This window comes from Odontesthes bonariensis, chromosome 10, assembly GCF_027942865.1.
Source record: "Odontesthes bonariensis isolate fOdoBon6 chromosome 10, fOdoBon6.hap1, whole genome shotgun sequence".
NCBI lineage: Eukaryota > Metazoa > Chordata > Actinopteri > Atheriniformes > Atherinopsidae > Odontesthes > Odontesthes bonariensis.
The window spans coordinates 23,059,717-23,086,579 of record NC_134515.1 but is presented as its reverse complement, the minus strand read 5'-3'; the positions used below and the strand labels follow the sequence as shown (position 1 = coordinate 23,086,579).

The following is a 26,863-nucleotide window of genomic DNA, read 5'->3' as shown; positions in this document are numbered from 1 at the left end:
TCTCCCTCCTTCCTTGACTCCCTAACATACCTCATCATTACCAGTCAACAAAAATACAGGGAGATCATAAAGAGACAGTGAGAGAGAGAGCAAAGGCAGACACAGACGTGGTGTGAGTGTGTGTGTTTAGCCATCAGTCGCTGAAAGCGCAGAGAAACTGTCAGCAGTAGACATGTTGCCGGAGGTTCCACTGTAGATCTACAAGACTGTCAGACCACACTGCTGACGACAGCTCCGCTCTGCTCAGAACTAGAACACCCAACACACACACACTCACAAGCCCACTTTCATTGCCTGTTAATTGACATTTAACTGATGACAGGTTGCTTTCTCGAACAAAGACTCAGAAAAAAAAACACACACCAGCCGCATCACTGGATTAAAGTCTTTGAAACAATAGCTTGTCTACAACCAAAGCAAACACACACAGACTTTTGAACATCAGCACAGTCTTGCCTTAAAGGGGGAGTGTATAATTATGTGTGACTATTCTAGACAGAAACCTTCTGATACCCTAATATATACAGTAAGGGCCATTCCATAATTACCAATGCAGTGACGGCTGAAATCACACTTTAAGCTTAAGGGGGGAAACAAAGTGAAGAAAGATACTAGGTTGATTCAGGGGCATGCAGAACAGAAAAGGAAAGGAAAGTAAAGAAGAGACACAAAGTTAAAAACATAAAATGGGAGCAAGAAAACAAAGTTGTCCATTTTGACTACAGTCAGGTGGGGCTAAGTGCCTCCTGTGCACTCTACTGCAGAGGGAGTCAAGGTGACAGAACAGAAACGGTAGTTTTCCTCCACGTCTAGAATACCGATGGGTATAGGCTTCTCACACCCTTTTAACTCACACACACTGTCAGTCATTTCTCATGCTTAGTATTGATAATAATCACAGAGATCTCATGGATACATGTTCTGTATGTGCTGTTGCATGTACGTACATAGATCTGAACTGTGTAGAGATATGAATGAGATATTGAGGATTGGAGAAGGAGATGGGGTGTGACAGATGGGAACGAGACACATAAGAAGTAGTCAGCAATCACCCAACAACTAGACACATCGAATATCAGAAAAAGGGGGATTAAGTTGGAGAAGAATGAGGAGAAGGAAAGACAGGGTGGAAAGAGAACGAAAGATAAAGAAAAAAAAGGCAGGGGAGTAAAGAAGCGGGGGTGCGGAGCAGTGGAGGAAGCACAGAAGATAGACACAAAAAACACACATGCATGCATCCACACACAACCAGCTCGACTCTCTCTTTCTCACACACACGTACACACGTACACACACACAAACACACACAAAGTTAATTAAGGAGGGGGTGTAGGGGTTGGCGCAAGGGGCATGAGGTGCAGGAATTCATTAGAGCGCTGCCCCCTCCTTCAGTGGGCAGCCCAGCAGCCACAGGAGTCAATCAATAACATAGATCTGCTGTTGGCCAACAACAACAACAACAACACACACACACACACACACACACACACATAAATACGTATATGGAGCGAAAAGAGACAGACAAATGAAAGGAGAGGAAGGAAAGGGGGGAGAGAAAAGAACAGCATCTCTGACCCCCATCTCCCTCCACTCATCTGTTCATTGGGTGAGTGAATGACCTCTGACCACTTTTCCAAGCATCTTCAGGACATGTACACGTCTACAGATGGAACATGTCCACCCTCCTTGTAGTTATAGAGTAACAATACTTCAGTCGCACCGTGCTCTGCAGATTAAATAGCAGAGAAGGGAGAAGTGGTCAGTCAAACTTCTGTGTGGTGAAAAAATGTGTGGAATTCATGTGTTTTACATTGTAGCAAATGACTGACTGCGCCACTCTGATGTGCGTTAAACAGTTCCTGTTTTCTGTGGACAGATCCACATATCCAAGGCTAAGCGTAAGATATTAGAAATTAGTATTCAGCTGACCGCAAACAGGCTTTCGCACCACATAATCAGAATAAACTACATAATCCCCCTTCACTTATGTAAGCTTTATTGGGCGTGCGTAGAGGATGTTTTTTCCTTAAACCTCAGCCTGTTCTGACAGATAAAATCATTTACCACACCAGAAACAGTCGCACCTAATCCAAAACATGCAGCTTATGGATTTCATCATACGTTCGCTTGGTTTGGTTGAGGATTTATAGACACACACATTGTGATGTCTTTCAAAGGCAATAGGTTTATCCCGATTTTTAGAGACACAGTGGTTACATCATTCATTTGTGCACATATGCTCAATGTTAACATACCGGTTGTCATGAGACAACGTATGAATTTCAATAGCAAAGAATATTCCTTTGAACCACATGGTCAGATACAGAAAAACAATGGCATTTTCCTCGTATTTTTTTTCCCCCTCCTTTCTTCTTCCTTTACAGTGAAGGGAATTTTCATTTTCCCCTTCATAAAAGAGTCCGAATAATTTAGATTTCTGCTTTCTGAAGAGATCCTCCGTTTAATTTGGTTGCCATGGTAGCCAGGCACCCTTGGCTTCAACATTTATGCTAAATAAAACCCCCTTTTAAAAGGAGAGACAAATATGTAGAAATGGTGGTTCTCTTTGTTCATGTGTGTTTGCGTGAGTTTGTGTGTGTGTGTGTGTGCACGCGCGTGCGTGTTTGTGTGAGCGATGCTGCAAGCTATGTTGGAGCTTGAGTGTGAAAAAGATGGAATGAGACTTTGAATAAAGGACGCGTGTTGAGCTGTACTTTAAATGCGTTGTGAGGAATACTGCGTTTATCTTCCACTGAGAGAGTGACGGCCAATGGCTGGACGATACAGTTTTATATGCTGTGGTTGGAGAGCTGCACTGTATATCTCAGTGACGTGCACGTGTGTGTGCATGCGTGTGTGTATTTCACGAGGGGAGTCATGTTATTAGAGTGCGCACTTTGACGCAGTAAAAAGGAGGCGAGAGAAGGCCTGAAAAGGGAGGAAAGGGTCAGCTGACCCAGTTTGACCTCTGATCCTCTGTTCTGTTTGTGTGTAGCGAGTTGTGCGACTGTGTGTATATCTCTTTGTACAAATGAAACTGAATGCTGTTGTGTGAGGGAGATTCCATTTTTACGAAAACACAGGTTTTGACAGATAAACACTGGGAAAAAAAAATGATACACATCCACTTCTTTCTCAAAACCATGACCTGGCTGATTATGGACGCACTCCTCCAACACCTCGAGTCACACACACACACACACACACACACATACACATATACACGCTCTCAAACAGCTCACCGCGCCTTCAAATCAACAGAGACAGTAGCCAAACACAATGAAGAGAAAAAGTCCAGGGTGGTTAAGCAATGAGTTACTGAGGCTTGTCGACCACAAGAGAGCTGTCAGGGAAGAGAGTGGAGCTAGTGTGCATGTTTGAGTGTGGCAGAGTGCAAACAAAGGAGGAAGACTCTAACTGTGTATTCTTGTGTGTATATGTGTGTGTGTGTTTGTGTGTGACAGTGATAGACATAGAAAGAAGCCTTGCCCCAAGTCGGTCCGGTTAATGGCTCGGCCAGCCTGAGGTTGAAAAGGACGAGGCATTACAAGAGCCATGTTGTTAAAAAAACTCCTCCACTTGCTGTGTTGTATACGCCAAATAGCTTTACGGCATCATGCTTCAGAACGAGAAGTCTTCACCTTTTAACACAAACAGCTCCATACAATGAACGTGTGATTGGTGCGTGTTTGTCCTCGAGTGGACAAAGAGGGGAGGTGAAACTTGCTTCCTCAGCATGCCAGAGTTTGAGAGGGTAAAAAAGTAATTTCAGCTGAGAAGGGGGAGTGAGGCACTAAAACAGCTCAAGAATTCAGAGGCAATTTAAAAAGCAGTGTGGGAGAGGGGAATGAAAAAAATGCTGGGTTAAAAAGGAGGGAGGATGGAAAGTAAAAGAGGCTGTTATTCTCTCTCCCTCTGTTGTTTTTTAGGGACTAGCCGGGCCACAACCTCCTGGAGAGATAGGGAAGGGTGGGTGGTGGTGGTAGTGGTGGTGGTGGTGGGGTGTGTGTGGATAGAGAGGGCAAGCATAAATCAAGCAGAGCCTGAAGGCTTTAGAGGAGGGAGGGACAGAGGGAAGAGAGTGGTAAAGGACAGGGTAGAGGGAGATGATGGTGCTGGTAGTGATGGTGGTACTGCTGGGGGCTTGGAAGAAAAGAGTGTGGGTGGAGGGGAGGAGAGGAGAGGATTGCATGAGTGGTGGGGTGAGAGGTGGAAGGTGGGGTGATGGAGTGTGGGTGGGTGGGTGAGCGAAAAGGAGGCAAGTAGAGGTGAGGGGGAGGTTACAGAGGCTGTGGGAGGATAGTTATGGTGGGGGTGAATGAGCGGGGTATATAAGAGAGGACTTCTACTGTTACGCTGCTAAATTTGAAGCTGCTTCCTTCGCTCTGCATTCAAATCCTCTTTCACATTAAAACAGCAGTGCTAAAGGGTGTCATAGAACATAATTTCACTATGTGAAAGTAACAGGCTATAGTTACCGCATCACGTTGCTCAGAGATACATTTCCGTAACTCATATAATTTACTCATTTTTTTTAAAGGGTGGTTACACCACAAAGGTTGGCGTTAGATTGGATCAGCAGGAGAACTGCTCTGCTGTGTTTGATCATTAGTTGTAACTATCTGGGTGTAGACATAAGCAGACTAAAAACCAATGCTAGTGCTTTTTTATTTCGTCATATTTTTACTTTACTACATATTTACAGGGAAATGACGTAGGTGCTTATATTTCACCGTATTTGTACATAATTGTTACTTACTCGTTAATTTCCTAATCATGATTCATATAGAAAAAGCAGGAGGAGCTTAAAAGATACAGAGTAAGGATTTATTATTGATTAAATGGTATTTAGAAGTAGAACTTAAATGCAGAATTTTGGATAGTTTGTTGTCTTTTTGAGCTAAAAAGTTTAAAAACTTTGAAACCATATTACTTTTAAGTGGGCACAAAGACCTCCTGAGACTATTTGTGCTTTACCTGACAGAGAAACAACTAAGTGAAACAATCAGAAATAGATCATCACTGTGACTATTATACACCAATTCAAAGTGGCGCAGCTAAATTCATTGACACATCTTTAGGCCTTCTGTAGGTGTCACGCTCACAATTAACATGCTATTCTATCTATCTCTAATTAGACATCATTACTGTGTGAGCCTGTTCATGTCCTCCTTGGCAGTTTATATTCAGAATATAAATGTTTTCTGTCTGAGCGATCTGAGAAAACCACTGGTGGTCACATGAGAACCCCAAACTCTAACTCCTAAACAAACTGAGCCCAAACCAAAAGTAAAACCAATCTTGGGGCCCAGAAACATAGCACTTATATCTAGGTAAAAACTGATCAGATTGCATCCCTCTTGGAGACTGTTTATCTATTTATCTAAGAAACTATTCAGTGGAGGAAAAGCTAGAAATTTGCCTTCACGTACATGCATGTGCGGTCATTCCGCCAGAGTAAACAAAGAACACTTGAGTAGGAAATACGAGGCAAAATGAAGGAGAAAGGCTGTGCCTCGAAAGAGCATCGACACTACAACTTTAAGGTCAGGTAGATTTGAGGATTGTACTACATTTCATTTGATATGGAGTGACTCAAGAAAAAACTCAATGTATATACCTGCTAGTGCTGGTCAGTAATTTTGATTGATCCTAAAGCAAAAATGTAAGTTCATATAAATGGATTTGAACCCCTGACCCCTGTTTCAAACCACTTCTCTTTCAGAGTGGTTTTCATTCCAACAGAGGTGGTTAAATAAGAGAGGACTGCACAGCAAATGAGCCACAAGAGTCACCTGTTCAGATTCATTTTTTGGTGCGATTCATTTCAAATGAACCTATTCCCCATTTAAATACTAGTGTGACCAGCTATTTTATGCACAACGAACACACAAAGTGCCCAAATATGTGAACGTGCAACCATTGCACCATATGTCGAAGCATAAAAGTGTTTAAAAGAAATTGGAGCCTTAAGCTGCTTCCATAATAACAACATATTTATCTTAAAGCAGTGCTTTAAAACAAAAACAATCTTAATACAGCCAGGCGTTTTAGCAACTTTTAATAAAATCCCTGTGCTTACTCTCAAGCTTGAAAACACATATACGACATGACCGTTTACACTTTGAATGTGCATGAATGCAATAAGACGGAATAGGAGGGTTGGTTGCTTTGTTGTAGAGAGACCTTGGATCGACGATGAACTGTTACTAAAAGTGCCACATATGAGGCGTTGATGAGGGTTGAAATAACAGACGTGATAATATTTTAGAGCCATACCGGGAGCTCTGAAACCGCAGCAGAAAAAAAAAAAAGGAGCACAACACATTAAGTGGGATAAAATTACAAGAGGTTATGTAGGCCTCGTTGCAATATTTTGGTTAACTATTTTACAAAAAGTGTGTGCCAGTCCTGGCTGTCCATGCTAACACATGATGCTGACATTTTCCAATAGAAATTGAGACAGCAGCTCTTTTAAAAATGTATGTCTTAGGAATTCTAATCCGCTGGAATAATGTGGACACAGGCATAAATATAGCAAAACTAATGTGTCTTAAAACAAACCCTTATTAGTGTGGACAGGGACCGCTAAGCTTTAGGAAAATAATGATGCTATTATGGTTGAAAGCTGTGTTGCAGATAGCAAATTTCTGTTGCCTGGAACCCTCTCTGTGTTGTTTTACCTAATTGATTTTATATTGAAGAATTGTAGAAGTGTCATCGTTAGTATTTGAGTATATTTCACCTTCATAAAAAGTAGTCTCTCAGAGCAGAAGAAGAAACACTACTGTTTACCTGCTTTTTGGTGGCCCTCAATTTGATTTTCATATTTGTTCAGTAGTCTGAAAAACTTAGACAAAAAACATATATGAATTACAGAAACGTATTGTTATTTCTGCGAGGGTGTTACAGAAAGCAGAAGGCGATAGAACTTCACAGATGCTTCTGTTGATCTACAGTTTTTGTCGATGAAAATGTTGATGCACATTTTCAAAATTAGCCACCTTGCTGTGGACGAAGAATGAAGTGAGCAAGTGAATGAGGGAAGGAAGGGAGGGGAAGAAGAGCGGGTGAGTGCGTGGGGGATGGAGGATTGCAGGGCTCAAGGTAATCTGGGGAGTTAATGCAGCTTAGAGGGACTGAGAGGAGTGGGAGGGAGGCAGAGAGAGGCAGAGAGGGGGAGTGATGGCAGTTAGAGGAAAAGAATATAAAAATAATAGGGTCAGCAGGGAAAGAGAGGGAGAGAGGAATAAATGAAGATGTATCAGAAACAAAAGCCAAAGCAACCAAGGGAGGGAGGAGAAGAGAGAGGGGAGCGTAAAAGCTAGAGAGATAGGAGCGTGGAGGGGGAGAAGAGGCGGTAGAGTGAGTGTGTGAGATAAAGAGTGGGCTAATGAAAGGTAGGGTGAGGCTGAGCGAGTCGGCGGGTAGGAGGAAAGTCAAAAAAGAAAAAACGACAGCAAGCGGGGGAGAGGTCTGTATGGGGAAAGAATGCTGGGTGGGGAAGGAAGGCAGACACGCAGGGCTTTGTGCTGTGAGCAAAAAGAGACAGATCGCGAGATTGAGAGAGAAAAAGAGAAGTTATGTCTTGGCTTTATGCGCAGAGGGAGGACCTGGTGAACGAGCCCGAAAGTCCGTCCAGCCTTCTCCAGGGTCATTGTGAGGGTGAGGTTGGACAGAGGCAGGAAGAGAGAAGGGAAAATGGAAAGTAGAGGAGGAAAACGACAAAGGCTCTGGGTGGGGATGCTGCACCGAGCCTGTGGGTTAATAGTGTGTGTGTGTGTTAACACACTCTTCAACTCACACTGACTGACCATCTGAAAAGCTTAAGGCTAACTACCTAGCTGGAATTGCTTCTTTACTGCTCTCTGGAAAGTAAATTAACTGCTTAATGAGCAAACAAAGTGAGCAAATGTCAATTTTTTTCCAGTGTGATCAGATATTCTGGATCAGATCATGGAACTTTAAATCAGATAAAGTCGTTTGTATTAACGCAACAGAACGAACTTGGTAAGCTATATGCGTACAGTTTCCAACTGATGAAAATGAGGAAGGAGTGTTCCCTGGTATTATGCAACAGAGGAGGCTTTACACTGCTTGGCTGAAAAATTTGCATCACCCCTGGCCTTTCTTTCCACTCCTGAGGCAACAAACACAGCGTGCAACACTCCATAACTGTTATCCTGGAACCGGTTAACTTAAACAGCTGCAGCTAGGTCCTGCTTGAGGCAACTACTCAATTTGCTCAACAACTACTGTAGAGTATGCCACATACAGGCTGCACACAGGGCCTCCTTTTACTGGGGTGTCAAAACTTGAGTACATTAATGTAAGTGTTGTCAGGGTAATTAAGTGTAATACGACTAACACCTGCTAGGCGGTGGCTTAAAAAAAGTTTTACTGACAAACCAAAGGTGTTCGCTGTCTTACATTATCTCCCTCGCCTGCTCAATAGTTCAGAGTGCAACTTTTCTGACAGCACCAACAGGTGATCTCATCATAGTTCTCTTCTCCTCAAAACGCAGACAAAGCTGCTCACAGCCACCACTTTATTTTCAAAGTTGCTTCACCTGCTTGAGGTCCAGTCGAGTCTTGTCACATTGATTCTGTGTTGGATTATGTAGACGTGAACTCCATAGCACATTCTGACATCTCTTTTGTTAAACATAGTTGAGAGTAACTGTACATTTATGTGCAAACATATATAAAGAGCTGTTAACAGCACCAGAATTATCTTGCTGGTGTCTTGCCAAGTCACCAAAGAGGAATATAGCCCATAATTTGTCATCAGGCCAAGGAGATAACGGCCCACAGTCTGACATAGTAAGACTAAACCCCTGGTTTTCCTGTCCACACATCAAAGTAAGTGAAAATCTTCACACTGGAAGGACTTTTTTTTAAAGTTTGGGCATGTAGTAAATCAATCTAAAGTTATCTAAAGACCCGTGTTCATATGTACAGGGCTTTAGTGTACTTTCCACCATGTGCCCGTCTGTATCAGAAACAGAACACTTTTTCTGAATAGTTTTTAAGCAGTGATATGAATAAAATCTTGAAAACATTATTGCTTGCTCTGGACTGTGTAAAGTCATACTTTCTAAATATTTGCTAGTTTAACCTTCTTTCACCATTGCAGTGATGACAGCAATTTTCTTGAAAGAAGCAATCATTTTTCCCCAAAAAATTTGTGCCAGAAAAGCAGGATATACCAGATAAAATTTAGATTTGATATGTATTTTCACATGAAATTGGTTTGAATGATCATACTAAGTTGAAATATATTTAAAGTATTTCAACCCCCCCAATTGGGTTGCCTGACAAATGTACAAAAACACAACACACTAACTTTTACTGCAATCATACGCTAGATTCACAACAGGCAGCAGAAAGTAGGCGACCAGTACAAAAGGTTCCTCCACAAGCAGCCAGTGTCACTGTGCTCCATCCACACAGGGACACAAAGTGAGAAGCAGGGGGTGTTACGTGTTCTCTAGAGAGCATGAGTGTGCTGTTGGGGTGCCTGGTGGCCAGAAAGGCTTTTGCCCCTCTTCCATCTCTTTGCTCATCTCTTCCATCTCCTAACATTAAGACTGTGCCTCTCTGTGCTTGTATCCTTGGCAACCTGCCTCCAACAATGGAGCGAGCTCTGGCCTCAGCATGGGAGGAGTATGGTGCCATGGAGAGGAAAAGCAGGGGCGAGCGAGATGGAAAACTGGCAGAGCAGCTGAGTAAAAAGGCAGAGTGAGGGGACAGGACACAGTGTTTGTCATGCACAGACGCGTAGGTCAAAATCAAGGAACAGAGGGTTAAACAGGAGAAAGAACCCAAAGATACGAGACGTAGATGAGCATGGCAAACCTGCGTTAGCTGCAAGCTCAGAGTTTATGGATCAGTGGAGATCTGTGTTAATCTTGAGATTGTAAAAGTAGAATTTATCTTAAGATCAAACAGAAAAGTACAGAGTTTGACCCTCAGACAAGTCCATGAGTCTCTCAGAGGTTCAAAGCCAACAGTGAATAAAACTGAAAATCCCATCATCAGAATTTTTGTTGCTGCAAACAAGCACTAATTGTGTAGTTTTTATTTATGTTCCCACATGATTTAAAACTTTACAAATCCATGAAAGTGATTCTTGTGTTTTACTACCTCATGACTCATTAAAACCTCTAACACTGAACACTGAAACTGATTTTGCACAGTAAATCTAAAACTGGCCAGGGTTGTTCTGCATTTGAAGATCATGTGAAACCACTTGCTAGTGCAGAATTAACAGAGCATGTTCTTCCTATGATAATCTGAATATATATAAGAGGTAAGAACGGCAGAGAACATCGAGTGGACAGATCGGAGACGAGAGCAAGGGCAGCCTGTGTATAGAGGACTGTGTTAATTTTTTCTCCCCCCACTGCAGCCGAGCTGAGCCATTGAGATTAATTGCTTATGATCAAATCAGCAGAAGCTGTGCAAATTAAAGAGTGGGCCACCCTAACCCCCCTCCACCCCCCTCCTCACCTCCACAACATCTCCCACCCTCCCCCGAGCCAGGCTCAGTGGACAGTGTGTGAGACGAGTCGCAGCGCTTATTCAAGCCTACAAATGTGTCATTTCCTCTTTCCCCAGAGACGAATGCAGAGCGCAGAAAGGGCTCAAAATGGAGCAAGGGGTCGGTCAAATAGTGCAGGCGTATTGACACAGGACACACAGCATCACCATTGCACACACACACACACACACACACACACACACAGTCAGTGCCCTGAGCAGAACTGCTGATAGCTCACCCAGTTTCTCAAAACTGCTCCTCTCCCTGTTTCCCTCTCACTCTCTGACTCTCTTATTAAGAAGCCATTAGAAAGATGGGCAGCGAGAGACCACATGACCCCTTCCTGACCCCGTAATACCTCCCTGAGAGGGAGGGAGGGATGGGGGGAAAAGGGGAAGATAAAACAGAGATAGAGTAAAAAGGGTGAAAGGGGGAAAGATAAAAAAAAGAAAGTGAACAAAAAAAAACACCACAGGTTCAGTGGCAAATGAGCTGCAGAAACATCTGAAATTACACAAACACATTTTTCCCTGAATGTAAAATATCCAGAGAAAGAATCGGGTCATCCTTTCCAATGCAGTTTTTGTGACATGAAGGGTTGCACAAAAGGGTGAAGCCATGTTTTGAACTTGTATTTGCGCCTGTAAAAAGTTACATTATATCAATACAATGGCAGATCAGATTGTCACCTGCTGTAAGGAAATATTTTACAACTCCTTGAGGCCTACATGCTGTTTTCAGTGGAAGGATACAGATGAGAATGCAATCGCTAGAGAAGGTCCGTAGGAGTCTGAATGGAAGAGAGAGGTAGAGAGGCGTGTGATAAGTATGCAGTGACTTAAGGAGAAGGGGATAATTTGGGAGTGGAGGGGAAGACGGCTAGGCTGCTTCCTTAGTCGGACACAGGAATGTAGAGCGGGCGGATCCCAATGTGTGTGTGTTTCTATGTGTACTTGTGCCAGACAGGAATCCCTAACCCCCACAGACTCCGGCTCCACTTATCAAGGCCCAAACAGAGGGGTATGGAGGGGGAGAGAGGGGAGAGGGGTCTGGGTGTCCCGTGCTATCAAATCCACCTTTAACCCCATTCGCTCCCTTTTGACTTTCTTGTATGGCACACACAGTTTTACACACAGGAACACACAAAACCTTGAGGCTGGATGTCTCGGAGGCCAGATGAACTATGGGAAGGCCAGAGAGTCACAAAAAAAAACTGCCAGGGCCACAGTTACACAATTACAATAACACAATACTCTCTATCTCTTTGTACCCACCTCCAACACACACATTTTTACGCATTCATATAAAACTTAGAACACTGAAACAAACAACAGAATAACTGTTTTACGCCCACATTTCCTGTTATCTTGTTTCCATTTTACTCTGAATTCATTAGGGCCACATAAGATGTTTTTCCTCTCTCAGGTCACATGTATTCTTTACTGGGGAGTAAGTTCCGCTGTGCTCCTGTTGGAGGTCTCACCTGACATGAGCCCATCACCCACTTCACATTCAGAGATGCTGATATATAAGGAAGAAGAGTGTGGGCTGAAGAAACGTAGAGAGGGTGGAGATGAGATTAAATGGATCAGATGAGGTTATTCTTTGTATGCTGCTGGAGTACAAGGGTATTAAAGTGGAAAGAGGTGCAGTGATGGAAACAATGAGGAGTCTGGGCAGGCAGGTGATCTGGGGAAAAGGGGGTTGGGGAGCAAAAGGAGACGAGGGAACAATGGAAAGTTCTGCCTCTTTTTATATAACTATCTGAAAAGACAATGAGCTGAGGACATAGTGGGCCAGAATTTTTGGCAAAATTGCTGCTGCAACAGAAGAAATTTTTTAAAGTTAATCAGGACAACCCCTTTCACGTTAATTGGTTACTTGATTCATTGTAAATACATCTATACTTAGAAGCAGTAAAACTGGCCTCTCGAAACGTTGCAGTCTCTGTGTATTCATTAGCAAGGATATACTCTTTATTCATCTCTGCAGCTATCATCAGTGTTTACATGTGAAACAAGTTGTTCGGTAGCGAGTTATGTTTAAAATAAATCTGTATCTTTATCTTAACGACCGTCTGTTTGATAAATTCCCAAAGAGTTGGAATGCTAAGTAAAATGTAAATAAAAACACAATCCAATGATTTGCACTTCTCATAAACCATCGTTCTTTTCAAAACAGAGCAAAACATATGAAATGTTGAAAGTGAGACATCTCACTTTTCCCATTAAAAATGTTGTCTGTGCTCTTTTGTGAATAAATCATTAGTTCATGAGAATTGCAAATAATGCACTCTGTTTTTTATTCATATTTTTCACAGCTTTTGTGGAATTAGAGTTGCACTTCAAACATGGTGAACTAATTTAGATGACTCGTCATCATATTTTGGTAAACGTAAAACGTTCTCACAACAATAATCACGCAGGATCTGGCTGCTTGTGAGTCAAGCCTTAGCCATTGCTGTTGTTAAAGCAAATCCACTGTGATATCTACTCTTACCTCACAGATAATGTCATATTTACGGTGCTTTATTTGTGTTATTTGTGACGCCACCCTCCTCTGTGACAATGGAGTAAAGGTAACATGCCTGTTACAGCAGGTACATGAATTAAAATCAAACAAAGAAGGTCTTAAAATGTACGTGAATTTATTAGCTGCAAATAACAAGGTACTGCATCACCTGAATTTATGAGTATTCCTTTCCTTTTCTGTTGGCAGAGAATGAAGGTGTGTGTGGCACAGATGTGCTGATCACTAGCTTTTTATGGTCCTCACAACCACATGCCTCTATCCGCCCTTTACCTAAAAATGCAACGCAAACATTAAAACACATAAAGGGGTGTGTTTCTGTAAAGGATACTTTTGCATGAGTTCATTTGTTGCTTTGTCTGAGTACATGTATACATGCACATTTAAAGTACCTGCACTTAATCAGACTGACCATAGTACCCTAACTGCTGAGCTGACGTGCAGAAATAATAGATTTCAACTGGTTTACTGATAAGTAGAAAAAGTGCACTATAGTAGTAGCTCCTATCGACTTAAACTCATCTTAAAATGTACAAACAGACTGTGTATGGCCATAAATGGTGAATTGGGATAGTATTAGATTAATTCCAAAGAAATTGAAAGATTTAGATTTACATTGTTGCAGATCGAACTCTCCACTGAACAATTGTGACTTGTGCATACACATCTGAGGAGTTTTGTTTCGGAAGGAGATCCTTTTTCTTTGCTACAGACACCTTTTACATATCATGCACTCCTAAGTTTCAAAGACTTTGTCATACTGAGTCGAGATGCTCAAAAGTCCTTTGATCAAGTTAGATGTCCATTTTTTGTAGGTGTAAACCTTCTTTGAGTGTATGCTAACCTCAAATCACTATCCCTTCAATTTTAACTTTAATGATTCTTTTTTTTTTTACCCTGTTTTGGGTGTTACGGCGTTGCAGGGGTAAAACAAATTGAAGCCAATAAAAGATGGTGATTACGAACTACTGAGTCTTTTTTTGCTTTTACAAAATTAGCTCTGTATTCAAAGCTATCTTTCTTTATCTTCTAGATAAATTCAGAGATGACATTCAGTTGTGGAGGAGAACCCCAGCTTGATAATTGGGGTAAATACTGAGTATAATTATTTCCTATTTATGAAACTAAAATGTCATAGAATAAAAAATAACCCTTTTGTAAGTACAGATCACAATAATACCCATAATACCCACCACCATAACAATCTAGAAACAGCTGTCAAGACACATCTTACTTAGAACACTTTCTTTCTTCCACATCTTTTTTTCCCATCTAACTTAGAAAGAACCCTTACCACGAGGAAAGAACTAATAATACATCTGTAAAAAGGGTGTGTTCTACATAGATAAAATATTTGCATCTTTCACAAGCATCAACAGAATGTGGCTTGGTGAAAAATCAATCTTTCAATTCATCCAAATTAGAAATTACAAAAACTTTCCTAGAATGAGGGCCCAGACAGGTTGAATGAGATGGGTTTCCAAATGGGTTTGTAGGGTCAGATCGCCAAACAAAAGCCAAGATAAAACTGAGGGTATAATTTTTGGGTCTAAATATAAAAAGACACGAACATTCATCCATCCATCCCTTTTTATATACTTGCTTAATTCAGTTCATGGGGCGGGGAGCTGGAGCCTATCCCAGCTGTCATTGGGCAAGAAGCTGAGTGTACCCTGGACGAGTCACCGGTCCATCACAGGGCCACACAGAGAAACAAACATGCACGCTTCCAATTACTCTTAGGGTCAATTTAAAATCACCAATTACCTTAACATGCATGCTTTGGACAGTGGGAGGAAGGACCCGGAGAGAACCCACGCATGCAAAGAAAGAACATGCAAACTCCACACAGTAAGGCCCCAGCTAGGATTCCAACCAAGAACCCTCTTGCTGTGAGGTGACAGTGTTAACCACCACACCACATGCAGCTCACCGTTTAAAGTGGTTTAAGATCATTCAAAGAATATGTAATTCCAAATAAAACATCTTGCTTTTTTTCAGTTGTTGCATTGCTTTTGTATCAAAATGCAACGCTACAAGATTCACAATTTCTTTTTGGAATCTAAAACTGGCACAACAAATACTTACTGGCCTTTGCTATTATGACGGCAAAAAATCATTGTGAAGTAAGATGTCCAAACAGTGTAACTGTTGAATACAGGAGTGGTGGGCACACATCACTGCAAGAGAATCCAATTTATCCAACAACAAGAGACAGAATCTTAACTACAGAATGAGGTGTGGATGAGGGTGCGGATGGGGAAGATAAGAGCAGAGTGTGGGGCTGGTTGTGTGTTAGATGCCTTGTGGTTTTCTTTAATATATATTATAAACTTTGCTTGTAATGTGATAAATGACAAATTTTATGACAAAATATCATTATTAAAGCTATCATTATGATGTTTTCTTTTTCTTTTTTTTCCAACTCAATATACAAAGACTTGAAACTGAAGTTTAAAAGGTATAAACATCTTCTCCGATGTTGTTCTTAATCTAAACTAATAATTGAAGGAAGTTTGTGTGAGTAATTTTTTTTTAGGAATGAACTAAAATGCTTCAACTGCTGCAACCTCAGAGTGGTTCACCAAAATTAGCCGTTGGCAGCTTTTGTTTTAGTGATCTGCACTAAAACAATTGTGACAATGGAGTATTTTTTGCGCTTTTTTAAACCTATAGCTGGAAGTTCCGTTTTTTAACAAGCAAATAAACAGACAGACCCTACTGATGAGGAGGAAGTTTAACCCACCCACAGTCTTGCCTTTATTTGAAGCCCATGTAGTCAATGTGAAACCACGCACACACACAGTGTATACAAGAAGTGGCTGTAGCTCCAGCGTACGAGATGAGTGAAAACAGAAGTGACAGTGTGAACTGACAGGATGGTAAAGAAGGTCCAAACAGACTGAGGGAAGGAGGGATAGAGGAGAGAAGGAGGGTACAAATCGTTGTGAAGGACAGATAGTGGCTTCCAGGACTGTCTTCAGCATCTCTGTAACTATCAAACCCGAAAAAGAACCGCACGCAAACACACACACGTACACAGCCCAAGCCATAATTGTCCCCTGTGGTGATTTTGGCCTCTCCCTCCTAGTTTCTCATTGCTGTTGGCCAACTCTTCTGTATCTTTAACACTTTCTTTTTTTCCTCTTTGGACGGCGAAGAGGAGGGGTGGGGGCTGTCACAAAGGAAGGAATGAGGGATGAAGGAGAGAGAAAGGTCTAAAGGAAGGAGGTGTGGAGGGGTGTGACAGCGGAAAGGGGGAATGAAGGGAGAAGAGAGAATGAATGTGTAAGAGGAAGGGAGACTTTGCCCTCCAGCGGGAACACTCCCACGATTGTGTGCATACGTGTGTATGTGTGTGCACGCGTGGTGTTTGTGTGTGTGCTGTATCACGGCCAAACCGACACACCCACAGGCTGTAGACCTCTATATCCTGTTCGGGTTGTCCGTTTGTCCAAACATCATGCACCCCCCTCCACTTCCTTGTCGTTCCCCTTTTCTAACTGGTCTGACGGGGGTAGAGGCGGGCGAGGGAGTGGGTACAGTAAATAGAACAAAGCCACCTTTCTAAAATAAACAGCCTGGGGAAGAGGAACTTCAGGTTGACTGAAAATGAGAGAGAACAGAGATGTAACTCAAGGCTACTTTATTATTATAAGGTCAAACTCTTCTCCAAAGTTACTGTTTCTGCTGCTTCCTGTCCATCAGTATGCCGCTGTGTATGTCTACCTACCTTTCTCTCATATACACGTTTACCCAGTTTCAATATCTCAGTTGCTTACTCTTAGTGAATTCGGGCTTCAGTGTGACACATAAGCCTGAGCTAGCAGTGCTGTCAGGCTCACGGCTACAGAGCCCATTACTGGCTATCAGATCACTACAGGAGTGGGAGAAAGGCATCGGAGTTCACATCACATCACATCTCATATCTCTAAAAGAGGAGCCCAGTCATTGATTCACTATTGAAGAGGGGAAGGAGCTGTTTTCATTTTTGAAAGGCACCTTGTTTAAAGCAAGAGTTTTAAGCAAGAGTTTTAGATTCCCAGGCATTCAAAATTTGTCATGATTCCAGGTTTATGGAGACAAAGATCACCACAGAATGAAGGTTTCTCTAGTCTAGAGAGAACCTGAGAGGATCCAACAATGAATTTCAACTTAACATCATTTTATGTATCCTTTCCCCTGAATCAACTTGTAACTATTCACATTTACCATGCAATGCCCTAACAACTGCCCAGAGGGAGAGACATCACATAATGCAAAGACACATGAGCTAAAGCTTGTGTCAAAATTCATTCAGACCAACTTGCACATCATTGATAACGTATAAAGGTCCTCAAATCTACTGAGAAATCATTGAGTATTTAATTATGTTATCAATGCAAGTTGTTGTTGTGCACAGCATTGATATGTATCAATCTGCCAAAATCTAAACAGATGTAAAAATGATTTAACTATAGCAGAAGTGTACCAACATAGCCATTGGTTTTTACTTGTTAAAAATCTTGAGTTGTATATTCGATGGCTCTCTCAGTTCTTGGGAAGCAGGAATGACCATATTTGGACAAGAGGGTGGTGTTTGAGATTGAAGCTTTAAATATGAATAGACATAAGCCTCGTTCCCACCATGCAGTCCGGTACGGGTCGGGTCGCTTTGGGGTCAGCTTGCGTTCCCATTGTACAAAGGGGTGGGCGGAGTGCGTGCCGAAGCGTAAATAGCAAATAACAGCAAATAACAAATAACATCCATAATTTGGAACCACCTCCAAGCTTCTTCAGCTTAATGCGACACTGGCTCGCGGTCCGGTTGAAACCACTCTCTGCCATTTTTGTGGCAATAAGCTGGAAAACTTTTTCGTTTCGCACAGCACCATCGAGCTCCCACTGCACAGCCTCCTCACCAACAACGGAGAGCAGAGCCTGGAACCGGTCCTGTGTGCTAGGTACCCCATGCAGAAGGGTTACGAAAATGGTAACGGTACGGTACGGTACGCTTTCGTGGTAGTGGAAACACTGAAATAAGCGAACCGTTCCGACCCGATCCGTACCGGACTGCATAGTGGGAACACGCCAAAAGATACCATTCTTTAAGGCCAAATCTCTACTTTATTATGGAATATTACAAAACAAAAGACAAACAGTCTGTTGATGATATTAATGGCCTTTGTGTTTGACAATTAAAGGTGATTCTATTTGAATTGAGGTTTATGGACAAGTGATGTTTGTATGTAATTGCATTTAGAGGTATTTTGTCATTGGCTTCATGTCAGACCCAGTTATTGATTATTAAACTGTGCTCACGGTTTTGCAGTCCTTACGCATGGATTATTATTCCAAAATTGAGACCACAGTTTAATAATCCGTGCGGACAGTTTTCCAATGTCTTTTCTTTTTTTTTTCCCCTGATGAACAGATCCGTAAGGATCAATTGATGATGGAGGGGAAAAAAGTTCAGATATCCTGCTGATGGTGCCCAAACCTTTTGCTCACATTAAAGACATCTAATTAGAGCATGTTTGCAAAGCAAAAGTTTTATTACTGAAAAGAAAATAACCTGAATATGTTCCATCCTTAATGTGAAAGGGAATGTGTTTCAGCAAGAAGAAGGTCAATGGCCTGAAGGCATCGTCACCTTCTCTAAACGATGAGCAATAACATGAATAATCGAAGTTGATCAAGGAGGATCTAGACTGTTTGTTCTTATACTTGAAGTTTTAAGCATGTGTGTGTTTAATTTGGAAAGTCAATCAAACCCATGAATACATTTGTACATGGATATTTCTGGTATGCAATGAAATTGAATTGTGTGCTGATGTCTAGAAGCTGGGTTTTAACTGTGGGGGTACTGCTGTTCAACCACAAAAACCTTCTGACCCACCCACCGATGCATCGTGCCAAAAGGACATCCTGTCAGAAAGCATTCTGCAAAATTCGAGTCTTACCCTGAGCGATCGATGCCAAGAAGTGTGTTTGTGTGTGCAGAGTTAGCCATATACAGCTAAAACTGAAACGATGAGATTACACCGTAATACATATATTCTTATTCAATATTTGCAGGAATGTGTCTAAATACTTGCCTCTCACTTAGTGGGTGAGAACATGCAGTATGTGTGTGGGCCGTGGCTGACTTAAGCACACACATGGGCCCAACCCAGGTGCACTCAAGGTGGGATGGCTAATCTTTACCCCCCCCCAACACGCACACACAATCCTTTTCCTCCTCCTCTTGTACACCCAGCAATCCTTCTCCAGCCTGTTCCAGGGGCAGGAGGTAGGGAGGTGGGGGGTGCTGACGTTTTGGAAAACAGCCATGGTCAAGAGTGGGGAGGGGGCAGCTTCCGGTCCACAATAGTTCTTTTAAAGCCAAGGAATTATAAATAGAACAGGTGTCATTATTGAGAACTGCTGCGGGAGAAAAAGACAGACAGCAAGAGTGTGAAAAATTGTGTGAATGTCTGTGCCATGTAGTCTGAGCCATGGTGGAAAGAGAGAGAAGGCTTTTTTTTTTTTTTTGCTGGTGGACTGCCCATAATGTCCAACAGGATGTGAGGTCATATGACAAAGATGGCTGGTGGGTGGTGAGAAATGATTGGTTACCACAGAGATAATGGAACTTTCTCTTCTTTTTTTGATTTTTGAAATGGGACAGAAGAGGGGGCTCACGTGTGAGAGCGAAAAAGGTGGAGAATCAGTACTGCAGTCTCCTGTCACATTTCCCCGAAGGACTAAAAGGCATACGAAATATGAGGGGGGTAAATGAGTTTATGGATGTGTGGTAGCAGGGGACAAAAAGGGGAAGCAGATGATGGAGGTGGTAGGGGAAACTGCAGGAGGTGGGGTGAGATGGCTACAAAAGTCAATAGGAAAGGGCAGAAATCATCTAGGCAGTCAGGGGACAAAGAGGCACAGCAAATAGGGGTGGGGGACACAGAATGAGGCACAGAGAGAGGCCTGGAGTACAAAGACAGTGAAAGACAGAGCTGATAATAGACTGACGTGGCTGACTGACTGAGGTGTAAAGTGAGAAAGATGAAGCATTAGCCTTAGAAAAACCCAGAGAACGACACAATCAGAGAGGATCCAATACAGGAAGAGAGGCCTCGATATAATGTCGTATTTTAACCCATTGCATGTCAAAAACCGAGCCATGAGGACAGGGGTTAAAAATTAAGTCCACACGCTGAAATATTAAATCTATTTTGGTTTTTAATGAAGGAGAAGAAGTGAATTAAAGAGGAAATATGAGAGTAGATTATTAAACCAAGAGCAAGGAGGGAAGAGAGAAAATGTGGAGAAGTGTGTGCGGTGGGATGGGGTTGAAATCTGTTCACGGTGTTTTAAATATTAAACCTATTTCAAGTTTAATGAAGTGCAAATACTGTGGGGAGAGTCTTAACTGGAATACAGAGCGAAACGGGGCGAAAGGGGGATCTGATTCATTATTTCAAGTGTTCACCTTTAGACTGCAGGGACTTAGGGAGGGCAGCACAGGGAGAAAACCAGAAAAAGTTCATGCGGAATATAGAGGGCAGAGCACCTGTCTGTGGGCCCCAGGTGAGTTCAGGAGGCTCCAATGCTTGAGAAGGTGGAGACCTACACTCAAACAAGTCAAAACATGCACTGTTAGCTGCAACGCTCCTGAGCATGCATGCGGGAACAAACAGGACATGGTTCTACAGAAATTTTTTTATTTTTTTTTCAGTATGTGTTTGTGGGCATGCATGTGTTTGTGTTAGCGAGTGTGTATGCAGTGGTTGAGGAGGGGAACTCTAAGGCCACAGAGCGGAGAGGAAGAGAGTCAGATAAAGACGTTGGATTTCAAAAAAGATTCTCGATGTAATCAATGTGCAACAGCTAGAGGGAAATGGAAAGAACAGCCCACGTGTGATTGAACTGTTCACGTCTACATAATCAGATGCTCTAAGCTTTGTGCGTGTGAGTGTGTGTATCACACTGGCCATGTACCGGATTGCCAAAATCCCCCAAGCTGCCACTAAAGGTCACCATGTGTGTGTGTGTGTGTGTGTGTCTGTGCGTGTGCGTGTGTGTGCTTTAATACCAGCAAGAAAACACAAACAAAAGTTATTTCCAGTGCTGTTATTATTTGGAAATAAAGATCAAGCTGGCGTTTTCCCCAAGAATAATGGTGGTAGGAAAGAAAGCAATTATTAACTTGTGCTTTACCATGCTCTCAGTTTGAGAGGGAAGAATGAGCTCTGCCTCTTAAATTACAAATCCATCTTTTGAAGAAGTCACACCTTCATTATTAAATTGTTAAGAACATACAAAGTGATAGGGAAGTTTTCAAATGGCAAACTAGAAAATAAGGCCAAAATGTGTAAGTAAAAATACTTAGTCACATAGAATTATTTCCTCATATCATGCTTCAACTTTTTCACTGTGCCTTGAGATAGATCATAAATATATGGTACTTGTATACATACTTGCACTTTACGGTGTAAAATATATGTCCACAAACTTTCGTTCTTTTTGTATTTAATCTAGTATCTAGAGGAAAGTTGTAGGGTAAAAGCATTTAAAGGAACATCTGACATGAATGGGTTATCATAATAATTAGTGAGCTTCAGTTCCTCATGTAAAATTGGTCCTAAAAGAGTTTTAATCGACATAGGAAAGTAAAAAAAAATTATATGCCTTTCAGACAGATGCAAAACTCTTATTGATTTGCTCAATTAACTGTTGCTTGAATTTTGGGATGGGAGCACCAGACAATCAAGCAGTGTATTGCATATTAATAAATAGTCACGAGTTTAAGCATCGAGATTGGGCCAATAAATGACTGAAAGAGGGGCCACTTATGCACAAAAATACTGAGACATTAGCCAATGCAGGATGAAGGAGGGCTATAAGTATTAGTTGCTATCTTTCTGTTCAGATCAAAGTTGTACTGAGAATCAACTCCTGGACACGCTGTCACTGTCTAACATATTTCTTCAAGACGTAATGAGAGGCCACATGGAGATCATGATCTTTTTGCGTCTTTTCGCAAGACTTCGCTGTTAGCCAACAAAGGCCTAAAAATTGAACTAATAATGAACAGACCACTTCCTTACCTGACTTAAATCCTGTTGAGAGCTTTTGAAACTCCTTTCAAATGTGACATTCTAGAAGATTGTGGAATTTTTCAAAATGGAAAAAGCAAAAGCTGTAGAGAAATAACTGAAGAAAAAGCAATAAAGAAATAGAAAAAGCAAAAGCAAAAGCAATGAGGGAAAGAATAATATTAATATTAATAAATAACAAATAGATTTCAAAATTGACTCAATATCCTTTTTTTCCTATTCTTTATTACCACTTATAGATTTAACTATATCATCTCTTTCTTCTTTATCTATATTATTATATTATTATACATTATTTCATTAATTCCTCTTTATATTTCCTCATTCATTTACTTATTTTTTAAAATGATCAATTAAAAGAGTTTGGACGTTTTTTTTTGTGTTTTTTGTAGCTCTCCTATACCTTTTCCTTACCTACTGCAACTTAAGTGAGGCACTTAAAGGAGTGTTTTATTTGACATTTTGTACTGAATGTTCGTTGATATTACTCCGCCACCGCTAAGAAAATAGTTCGAGCATGAACGAGCTGCCAAATAAAACACGACAGAAGCAACTTTTCGCAACGAAATTTGATATGGATTACCAGTGCACACCAGTAACCACTCCGGTGAGTTGATGATTTTGAAAACGGACGTTTATGGTGCTTTTACGGACCTTTTTGTACATGCACATGACTTGCCATTCTGAAGCAGGTTGAGATTAATCAAAATTAAGCAAATACCGGAGACAGCAGTAAAATTCAAAAAAGCGGTGAGGGGGGTTCTAAAACATTGCAGACGACTCATAAAAAAGGCTTAATGTTGAAAATACCGCAGTTCTCCTTTAATCATTATTTTTTATCATTATTATTATTATTACTTCATTATTTTTAATAACTATGTTTTCATGTACTGACAAAACTGTCTTCTCATTAGTTCAGGTTTGAGGTTCATTAACTTTTTGGACTGAGTAAGAAGAGTAATAGGGAATTAAATCCATAATATATCAAATTCAGCATAAAGTGCACGTCTTACAGTTCTGAAGCTGTTTGGTCACAATCAGCATCCCCAAAGCAAAAACTATTCATTTCTTTTAGAAGTTACCAAAGCAGCAGGGGTCAAACTAAAAATAACTTTAAGCAATTATTTAACGTGACAGGAAATAAGCAAGCAGAAGTATAGGCTTTTTAAAACTCTTCCTCAAAAATATGTCACCCCCAATATTTTTTGTGGAGAAAAATATGCATATGAGCAGTTTGCTGGAATGCAAGTAGTACAGAGATCTTTCCCACTTTACATGTGAGATCTCAAACATTTGTGTCAGCAGACAAGGTGAGCCTCAGAAATAAGATCAAGCATTTGCAAACAAGAGGAAAGACAGAGCTTAGTGGCCTCAATAATGACATCCAGTGAACACAGCAGATGTTTGCAAGAGAAGGGGATCTAAAGAAAACAAATCCTAATTCCTGCGGTGTTTTTTTGTCAACATGGCACATTCATACAGATGCTTTAATGACTGTGTGCTAATACTCTGAGCCTTTACACACCCATATAGTATCCTTATATTACAGAAAAATCCAGTGAAATTCTCCAACAAGCAGTCCCTGTGTTGTATAAATTATAAGCGTTTCTAATAGAAAAGCATGGACACTGATTACAGATGAAAGAGAGGGAGAGAGAGACAGAGTATAGGCAATTCTCATCAATAAAGAATGAAGCAATTAAGCTAATCTCAGACTGAAGGTGCCCTTTCTCCTTAATACCTACCAGAGCCCTTCGTGGAAACTAACAACTGGACTCCATGGAACGCCAGCTGCACCACAAACTTGCAGCTCCATCAGGGCTGCAGTAGATTTAGCCACGTGTAGCTTTTCAATGTGCAGAGTAAATGCTGTTACAGGGTGTATTTTGAGTCCCAAAAACAGCAGCCTCACGTGGGAATCAAACTTGAGTCTCCAAAACAGAAGTATTGCAACTTATTCCACTTCTAGCCCTCCTGCCTCCTGATATAGCTGTTTGTAAATCGTTTACAAGGCAGGGCTTTCGCTTGGCGTCAAATGCTGGATTGATACGCCAAAGAACACCTTGTGGGTGTTTCAGATATCTTACAGAGGGGCAGGATTTGATGTCCTTGGAACGAGATCAGGTTGAATATAGTGGCTGCTTGCCTACTGCTTTGGCATTCATTACTGCTGTGTATTCAAATGTGATCACTCACAATGTCAAGAACGCAGCAACAGACATGCCACAGTCATATCATCAAAATAATGCAGAGTGGACTATCTATTGGTATGTCTATTGGGATATTGCAGCACTCATAGTAACATTCAGGATGAAATAAATCTTATTCTATGTGATATCCAGGTCTTCTATTAGAGATAATCAGCATGAAATCCAAACTGTCATACCTATTGAGCATATTTTTCATGCCTAACTTCATCCATCCATGTTCTATACCTGCTTAATCCAATTCACAACTCCATCACAGGGCTACACAGAGACAAACTACCAAGCACACTCACACTCACTCACTTCTAGGGACAATTTAGAATCACCAGTCAACCTGACATGCTTTTTTTTTTTGTTGGATGGCGGAAGGAAGCCGGAGTACCTAGAAAGAGCACACGCACGGGGAGAATATGCAAACGCCACACAGAAAGGCCCCGGCCAGGATTTGAACCAGAAACCCTCTTGCAGTGAGGTGGCGGTGCTAACGACACCAACACCTCATGGCTTACTTGCCAACTATAACTTGCATTTCTGATTTCATATGCTTTTGAATTTCAGACAGTAGTCCTGAGTATTCTTATTCATTTTCCTAACAGTATTATACTTGGAAATTGGATCACTTTCTAAGTCTTCGGCCCTTCTGCTTGACAGCATGCGTGGTTCAGATCCTTGACTACAGGTGACAAAATCCTGGACTTAAGGAGACTTATGGCTTAAGGACACTAGCTCTCATAAGCTCACTAAAAGAATTGTGTGTATTTTTTACCCTGAGTTAGTCAAAATGATAGATCTAATAGACTTCACATTGTACAAGTAAAGGAGATCTACCACTGCCAAAATATCACACCACTTCCTGTACAGACCAATAATGACCTCATTAAGCCTGTTCAACAATCCCCTAAACCTTTATAAAGTAACAAGACACCACCCGCTACAAACTGGCTCAGTACTGAAACCTATCCTCATATACATTACAACTCTTAAACCCCGAATGGTAACATGATGTTTTACAGCTAAATATCAAGGTATCCCTCTGAAGGAGACCTGCTTCTCCCATTCTCTCCCATTTTGAGCTCAGTCCCAAAACCCAGTAGAAAGTGAAGACCAATGGTTGCCTTTTGGCTAACACCAGGTGAGTCTACACCAGCAGCAACACTAGACTTCCTCTAACCTTTTGGTGAGAAAACACTTCTGTTATTCAAGGCAAGACTTAAACTCTACCCTCCACCAGCACCATGGAACTGGCCAATAGGCTTAATACCATTTACTTAATAAGTGTATGTGAATATGTATGAGTGTGTGTGACTCTGAAGCTCAAGACAAGATGTACTTAGACACAGTAATAAGGTCTGACAGCAGGTCAGATAATCTGGGACTGAGGACATGTGGAGAAGACAAACCATCATAAGCCCAAAAGGATGCTCTCCAATTTCTTTTCCTTCTTGTTCCTCTGTTTTTCTGTTCTCTCTCATTACCCCGCTAATCTAACACTCTTCCTTTTTTCTTCCCCTCACCCTTTCCAGAAGGTCCTTCCCTAAACCCCAGAGAGAAGGGGAGGAGCCTGGGATGGTGAGGACGCGCTGGTAATCCGTGCGGTGACCCAGGTCAATTCAATTATCCTGTTTTCTTTCGCTGCGCGACGCGTGTGCCCATTTCACAGCCAACTCCCTTAATGCGCGCAGGATTAGCTTCTCTTACTTTTAATGATCTACCTATCGACGCCTTGGGACCCACAACGCACACACAAGCAAACACACACAGGTAAGTTTTTCAAGTATGACTTTTAGTCTAAAGGATTTCACTACACATTTCTCCAAACCTGAGGATCAAGAGAGAAATGTCAAAACAAATATGTTTTTCTGAGCATATGCATTTGCTTGTTTATGTGGGAGTACAGCTTACAGGAGCTCCAGTATGAAGAGGATTGTATTATCCATCCGCATTTACCCAGGCTCCACCTCACACCTTCAAGATTTGAGATAATCATCTTAGGCCTAACACGTTAGTGTATAAGCTCACTAATCTCAACCCCTAAGGAGGAAAAGAGGTCAATTCCGAGAAGTAAACTGTGTGGCTGGCTGAGTTACTCATCTAACCTCATAGTATTCAGTACTACTGAATACAGTTAAGTCTAGGCACGTGAGTTCAAAGAGGTCAGCAATGCAGTTTGACTGCTCCCATCTGATCTTCTAAAAGATGAATTAGACTTTGCCACAGTTAGGTGTTGAGACGACAGTTTCGTCCAATTATCTAACCTAATCTTATTATCTCACCAGTCAGTAAGTAATTACATGACTTGATAACTAACTAATAGGGGTCAAGCATTGCAAAACTGTAGCAACTCCAGGAAACTCTGAAAGCTTAAAGTCATCAAATCAGCACTGCATCCCAAGATAGAAATCTTTTATTTCAACCTGCCTCCCTCTTTCCAAGTACTCCACCTGCGATTGTGACATTATATAATATAACTGATTATATAATAATCCAATTTGCGATAAACA

The 26,863-nt window shown here is 41.4% G+C and overlaps 1 protein-coding gene across 4 annotated transcripts in view; it reads right to left on the bottom strand.

The window, feature by feature from the left end:
• The window catches only part of zbtb46 (zinc finger and BTB domain containing 46), a 64,408-nt gene that overhangs the window by 15,388 nt on the left and 22,157 nt on the right, over positions 1 to 26,863 (bottom strand). The window lies entirely within an intron of this gene.